Source organism: Astyanax mexicanus, chromosome 15 (assembly GCF_023375975.1).
Source record: "Astyanax mexicanus isolate ESR-SI-001 chromosome 15, AstMex3_surface, whole genome shotgun sequence".
Taxonomy (NCBI): Eukaryota; Metazoa; Chordata; class Actinopteri; order Characiformes; family Acestrorhamphidae; genus Astyanax; species Astyanax mexicanus.
In genome coordinates this window covers 12,410,136-12,418,422 of record NC_064422.1, presented here as the reverse complement: position 1 = coordinate 12,418,422, position 8,287 = coordinate 12,410,136, and positions in this window count along the sequence as shown.

The window sequence follows — 8,287 nt, the reverse complement described above, 5'->3', positions numbered from 1 at the left end:
CAAAAACACATACAATGCTATTGGCTGCTTTCATCTTTCATCAGCCTTCTCGCTATTAAATATTAATTCATATTATACAGGATCATTTGTTATTTAATTCTAAATGAAATTAAATAAAAAAAAATTCCCTGTAGATAAATAAGGCTTTTGTCCCTTATTTGTAGCAGCAATCAATGTTGGGATAGCAAATTCTTGTGAGTTATTTATTTAAGGAAAGTGTGCATATTTAGGGAGGTGTCTGATCTGACCACGCCCAATACCTCCGTAATTCGCACCCTGAATTTCCTCAGCGTTAAGATGATTTTTTTTTCTTTAGAAGGTAATGATAGAGAGTAACATTATATATTTAATGGTGTAATTTATCTGATTTTGTTATGTGTTTGTGTGTTTAAATCAGGTGATCACATGTCCCAGGAATGGGTGGACCAAAGACCCAAGACCCAAGTTCTCAGCAGCATTATTTTTTTATTATTATTATTATTATTATTATTATTATTATTATTATTATTATTTTTTTTTTTTTTTTTTTTTTTTTTTTTTTTAGGACATTACCTTAAGGATTACCTTATTTTCCAATATATTTATTGGTTTTTTATAGGGTCATCTATGGTACCTTTTTCATGTGATGTTGTATGTTTGTTGTAAAATTAAAGAAGGGTTCCAAAACTTCTTTAATAAAGTGTTGTATACCCAGCATTAGTGATGTTTCTAGTGTTACTGATTTTAACGTTAGTATTCTAGGGTTAAATTGTGTGTATTTTTCGTGGCAGTAAATGCACTCGGCTCAGAGCTGCACAGATCCGGTTCCTCCGCCACCTGATTTAAATTCTTTTCCTGGTTCCAGCATGGCTCCTCTTTTGGATCCATTTCCATATTCCTCCTGCAGGGCCCAGTATTGAAATCTGCCAAGCATCCTCAGGAGCAGCCGAGTTGAAAAGAACTTAATTATTTTCTGTACAGTTCCGTCCAGGCTTTGTATTATACAACCCAGTATATTCATATTTATACCCATGTTTCCTTTGCAGACACAATTGTGCCGCTGCTGGTGAATACAGACCTGTTTGTGAGCAACATTTTTATTCTTAACCCTTTCAGACCTGAATTATGTGTGTGAATTATTTAGTGATGGAAAAATATAAAAATACTATTTTCTACCAAACGAAGATTCTTATATTCTAATATAAACACTATGTAAAAATTAAACCCAATTAACTAAATATTTAATTGTTTTTAATATTAAATGTACATTGCATTGGAGGCCTGTGCTTAATATTTTATTTGATATTTGATATTGAAATACATTTTTATTAAAAAAAAAAAAACATCCCTAATCACAATAAAAGTACAGAGTTACAAAGGAGTTTCAGTTTAGTTCTTCAGCACCAGTGCTGGAGCAGCATTAGCATTAGCTGCTAACCAGGCTAACTGCGCTAAGCGCTAGCTTTTTCGTTGTTCAGAGGTGAGTATTACCAGACTGTAGCCTGCTGCCAACCCCAACTAGCACTGCTGGAGCAGCATGTGCATTACCCGCTAGTGTTTAGCCACTAATGCTAATGCTGCTCAAGCTCTAATCTTACTGTAAATAAACAGAAGCACTTTACTCACCCAAATAAACAGTTTTCAGGAGAAAAATGTGTAGATTAACATCCAGGGCTCGTATGACATGTTTTTTTTTTTTTTTTAAGAATTGCAGTTTTGTTTACCCAGCGGTGGGACCTAATGAATTAGAAGCAAAACATGGAAACACCCCTGTTCCTTACTAGAGTCACAAAATGCGTCTTATAATGTGTCTAATATATGCATTTATTAATCGTGTGCTTTGAAATCTGATGTGCCTTATAGTGCAAATAAAAAACCCAAAATCATCTCTCAAAAAATTGAAATGCTATTTATGCCCAATTGGTACTTTAGGCAGTGTGGGCAGTGTGCCAAGTCGTGCTGGAAAATGAAATAGAGTTGCTTCCCCACCCCTGCGCCTTTCTGTATTCTTACTGTAGTTTCTGTTCTCTCATATTTTTTTTTTTTGTAATAAAATCTCACAGCTTATTCACAAATTAATTGCTGTGCTGCTCACATGAGAGGCACGCTGTGATTATTACCAGCTGAATAATTTCTCTCTAATCGTGCATTATTATTATTATTATTATATATTTTTTTTGCATGTTACACCTTTTGAGGCATTTTCACTAATCAGTTGAATATCATTCTGTATTTGTTCTGTATTATTACTGTCTGTGTGAACTGAATACTGAAGGTGTGATTTCCTTCATACTGTAGAGGAATGCAGATGATTATTACAGCAGGCTGAATAATCTCCAGATGAAATCACAGATACTTCTGCAGAGATGCTAAAGATGCTGCCAGTTTTTAAGCATCAGGTCTTTCATGGTTATCATGGTTTGACAGCAATTCAAGATCCACACAATCAGTTTCTCCTCCTCTAATTTCTATAAAAATAAGATTAAAATAGTTTTTTTTTTTTATAGGGAGAGATGTGTGAATTAATTAGGCTTTATGTTTTTAATAACATTTCGCTACTTTTTGGCCTTTAAAAGTTGTGCTTTTTATTGTAAAATGTTTGGTTTAATTTTGTATTAAGGGATTATAATACGTGGCTTTATTGAAGCACATAGAGAAATTCTGTTAAAAGTGTGAATTCTATACTGTGACTCTACATTTACTGTGACAGAGAAAATAATAATCTACAGAAGAAAAACAGGTGGAATTATTTAGTGAACAAAAAAAGTCTTAAACAAACCAAAATATGTTTTATATTTTAGATTTTTTACCTTGAAACATCTTAAACATCTCAGTCAGCCTTATGAGGTATATTCACCTGGAATTCAGGCTTTCACCTAACAGCTGTGCTGAACTCATCAAGAGTTAATTACTTGAATTTCTCTTAATGTCTCTTAATGTAATGTTTGAGAGCATCAGTTAAAGTAAAGTAGTGAAGAGGTAGTGTTACAGGTATACAGTGAATAGTGAATATTTGAGTAATGTTCTAATCCAGATTATGAGAAGCAACAACTACTCAACTAAATAAAGAAAAAAATACTTTAAGTATCCTCAAATGTAATCACCGCAAAGACCATCAAAAACATTATAATGATGATGAAACTGGCACGCATCAGGACAGCCCCAGGAAAGGAAAGAAGAGCGAGAGTTTCCTCTGTTGTACAGGATAAGTTCATTAGAGTTACCAGCCTGATCCTAATAATAAGAGTATTTTGGTTTGTTTTAAACACTTTTAAGTTACTACATGATTCCTTATGTGTTCCTTCCTGATCACTTCACTATTCATTTACTGTGTAGGAAATAAAATAAATAGTGAAAATGCAGCAAGTAAGAAGAAAAATGAGACTTGCACTTGCTTCAACAATAAATGAATGAAGAAAACTGCATTATTTTCTTTAGAAGTTGTGAATGTTACACTAATAAAATGCTCTTCTAATGAAGGATTGATTGTAAAGGTTAAACATTACATATTACCATTTAAAAATGATGAGTTTCTTTGATTTAATCAAATTCAAAACCTTTGAAATATAATCAAGAGGAAGATGGATGATCACAAATTTTTGCACCAGGAGTAAAGCAGCATAAATTTATCCAAAAGCAGTGTGTAAGACTGGTGGAGGAGAACATGATGCCAAGATGCATGAAAACATGAAAACTGTGATTAAAACCAGGGTTATTCCAGCAAATATTGATTTTTGAGCTCTTAAAACTTAAAACTATGAATATGGACTTATTTTCTCTTGGCATTATTTGAGGTCTGAAAGCGCTGCATTTCTCAATATTTTTATTTGGAATTTGGGAGAAATGTTGTCTGTAGTTTATAGAATAAAACAACAATGTTCATTTTACTCAAACACAAACCTATAAATAGCAAAATCAGAGAAACTGATTCAGAAACTGAAGTGCTCTCTTCATTGTTTAACCTATACACTAATTCATTATATAGGTGATTCTCCTGCAGGTTCTTTAGTGAAGCTGAGAGCTGTTCATAATGACAGACGGGCTGTTCGTTGAACAGAAGCTTCCAGTAAAGCTGATGTTTCTGCATTTAATAAAGCAGCTCAGCTCTAATCTGTTTCCCACTGCTGTATCTCTCAGCAGCAGCATGAATCCAGCGTGACGGTAAACAACACACCATTTACATCAGAATCCTGAATGCATGCAAATCACGAGTGTATGTCGTGTATCAAGGTTGTCGTATTGAGTAGATGGTTGATAGGAGGTTTTTACAGCAGGCTGTATAATATAGAGACCGCATGTGGGCCTCCTCACTGGATCCCCTGCAGAATGAGATCAAAGAGAGGCGTGAATGGAAATGATGAGAGGAGCGTTTTGCCAATTGATTCCCATCTATATTTTTTACAAGTTGAATAATGTGATGACAAGGTGTCGTCTTTAGAGGTATGAATATTTCATGAGCGCTTCCTCCTTCTGTAGAATCACTTCTCTCCGCTTAAGCATTCGTTCTGCGAGGAGTCCACCGGAATATATCCACCCTCACTACTGTACCAATCATAATCTGAACAACAAACCTGAATCAGTTTCTCTGATTTTGCTATTTATAGGTTTATGTTTGAGTAAAATTGTTGTTTTATTCTATAAACTACAGACAACATTTCTCCCAAATTCCAAATAAAAATATTATAGTCATTTAGAGCATTTATTTACAGAAAATAAGAAAAGGCTGAAATAACAAAATAAAAAAAAAGATGCAAAAAAGAGTTTCAGACCTTGAATAATGCAAAGAAATCAAGGTCATATTCATAAAGTTTTAAGAGTTCAGAAATCAGTAATATTTGGTGGAATAACCCTGGTTGGTTTTTAATCACAGTTTTTTCATGCATCTTGGCATCATGTTCTCCTCCACCAGTCTTACACACTGCTTTTGGATAACTTTATGCTGCTTTACTCCTGGTGCGAAAATTCAAGCAGTTCAGTTTGGTTTGATGGCTTGTGATCATCCATCTTCCTCTTGATTATATTCCAGAGGATTTCTATTAGGTTAAAAAACATACATACATACATACATACATACATACACAGACTCCATTTGTAAAACATATAGGTATATTTACTTATAAAACAATTTAATATAAAAGCAAGCAAATTTGGTTAGTGCAAAACTGAATACATAAATAGAACATTTTTCTCTGAATATTGATCAAAAACTGAATAAAATCTGAATATTTCACATTAAATTTGTGAATACTAAATTAAATCTTAATAATTGAATCGATTATTTGCGAATGCTGAATTACATTTTAAAATTTAAATAAAGAAAATATCAGAACAAAGAATGAAATCTGTATCTGCAAAATACAAAATAATTGAAATTTGAATAGTGAATGACATCTGAATCTAGTCTTAGATATTAAAAAGTGGATGAAACTGGCTCTCATCAGGATCACCCCTGGAAAGGAAGAACAAGAGTTACCTAAACACTTCTTCACAGAGTATTTATTTGGTTTGTTTAACACTGTTTTTAAGTTACTGTGTGTGTTCCTTCATAATCTGATAGATCACCTCACTATTCATTTACTATGTAGGAAATAAATAATTACAAATATAAAAAAACAACAGTGAATCAGAAGGTGTGTGCACATGTTTGACCGGTATTGTACATTTACTGGATATGTACACTGCATTTTTAGGACCATGATGCTTTGCAGATGTACAGTAACATGTTGTATTCAGGTTATATTGCAGTGTTACAGTGTACAGTAAATATATACTCCTGTATTAAACTGTAGCAGCATTAATAAATGATAAGATCTTTGTTTTGGCTTCCGATGGACTTTATTCCCACGTGAATGATCTGGAGATGATTGATTAGACCTGAGCCTGTGAGCATAGCTTCTTACACACACTCGAAAATGTGTACACACACACACACACACACACACACACACACACAGGCCTCCGCTCCCTAAAGGTAGCCGATTACTTGTACTGTGTGGCTGAAAAGGAGCCAAGATTTGATTAATTAGCCATTAAAAGTGGCAGATCTCTAACCAGAGAAGAGGACGCCGCAGTGAAGGAGTCACAGATAAATGAGGAAGGTGAGTGTGAGCTCTAATTGGAGATCTGGTGAATATTTCAGCAGCTCAGAGGCCTTTTACCACACACAGCCCGATTGGTCATTTAGGATCCTGCCTAAGCTTCTGCGTCTCTGCACGTCCACTGTGAAGCGAAATTATCATTTCAAAGAGGCAACAAGACTGTGTTTGTCTAGCCTTTATTTATGAGTGTCAGGCTGTCACTGTTCTTTTCACAGCGTTGTATTGTTTGGGTTATGCAAGAGTAACACGTTGCAGCATCCTTAAAAGTGCAGGTTTGAATTGAACACTTTGGCCCAATCCTATTTAACTTCTGTTTTGCCCGTGCACACCTACAGTAGGTAGGTAGAGTGTTCATTAATTGCACATTGCACCAGTAAGAGCAGAGTGTGAAGGTTTAATTAGCAGGGTAAGAGCACAGTTCTGCTCTAAATACTGCAATACACACAACATTATGGGCGACATACCAGAGTTCAAAAGAGGACAAATTGTTGGTGCACGTCTTGCTGGAGCATCTGTGACCAAGACAGCAAGTCTTTGTGATGCATCAAGAGCCACAGTATCCAGGGTAATGTCAGCATACCACCAAGAAGGACGAACCACATCCAACAGGATTAACTGTGGACGCTGTAAGAGGAAGCTGTCTGAAAATTATGTTCGGGTGCTAACCCGGAGTGTATTCGAGAAACATAAAACCACGGCTGATCAAATCACGCAGAATTCAATCTGCACCTCAACTATCCTGTTTCCACCAGAACTGTCCGTCACCACAATCAATTATTGTGCTCTAAAACCAGGTGTTTCAGTTTCATTGACCAAACCCTGTATCTTTGAGTGCAGATCTGCAGACTCTTGGTGTACATGTATGTTTAATCTCAGTGTCTTCATGATTTGGAGTCACCTGGAATAGTTTTCTCAGCATCTTTAAGGAAGGAGTTCCTGGAGGTGCTGAACAATAGTTGCTGCTTTTCCTTCATGCTGTGATGCTCCAGCTCATCCCAATTAAATCACCTCAAATCACCATCTCAGTTCATCAGGTTCGGATCAGGGGATTAATGTGGAGGAATAACACTTTTTTAAAATTGTTTACTCCGTCATTCCATATGTGACCCTTAATCGTTTTCATGACTTTATAATTCATCTACATTGTAGGAAATACATTTAATAAAGAAATGAAGAAAAACACTGAATAAGGAAGTGTGTCCAAACTTTTCACTGGTACTATAAATACATAGAAGCTACATAAAAGCTTTGTTTAGAAAAACAAGCAAACAAATGAAACAAATTTAAGGCCCTATTTTGGTGATCTATAGTGCACTATTATTATTATTAGTGTGATTGCAGTATGCAATCACAGTACTGTTATTCTTAAGTCTTATTAGTGTGATTGCAGTAATGCAATCACAGTATTGTTCTTCTTAAGTCTTATTCTTCTTATTAGTGTGATTGCAGTAATGCAATCACAGTATTGTTCTTCTTAAGTCTTATTCTTCTTCTTATTAGTGTGATTGCAGTAATGCAATCACAGTATTGTTCTTCTTAAGTCTTATTCTTCTTCTTCTTCTTCTTCTTCTTCTTCTTCTTATTATTCCACCTGTTTTTTGTCCGGTTAACTAGTGCCGCAGTTTTCGAAATATCGACTTCGTTCAAAAGAGAAAACGTGCGTCCATATCGGGAATGGTGGGCTTGTATACAGCTTTCCGATCGGACTTACGTTTTTCGTAAAAACTTCGTAAGTACGCGTTTTTTTGCCCATTGAAAATGAATGGGCAGAACTTTGCACGCCCGTGGACGTCGCAATTTTTGAAATACGAAGATGAAACCAATTGAGGACCTGTAGAACTTATTGAGCTCTTTCCGAAAATATGCGTTACGAAAAGTTACGTCGTACGGATTTCGTACGATTGTCGTACGAAGTGGCCCCATTGGAATGAATGGGGCCAATCGGAGGACGGCAGCTAGATCGAAGGACAGGTAGCTAGAACTCCAGTACTGTGTGTAATGGAGCAGCTATGGGATAAAACAGCATTAGGTCAAAAGTTTGGACACCCCGGCCCCCCAGTACTGTGTGTAATGGAGCCACGGGTCAAAAGTTTGGACACCCCGGCCCCCCCAGTACTGTGTGTAATGGAGCCACGGGTCAAAAGTTTGGACACCCCCGAACGTCCAGAGCAACCTAGCGTGCATAGACGATTGATGTATTTGCACGTTGC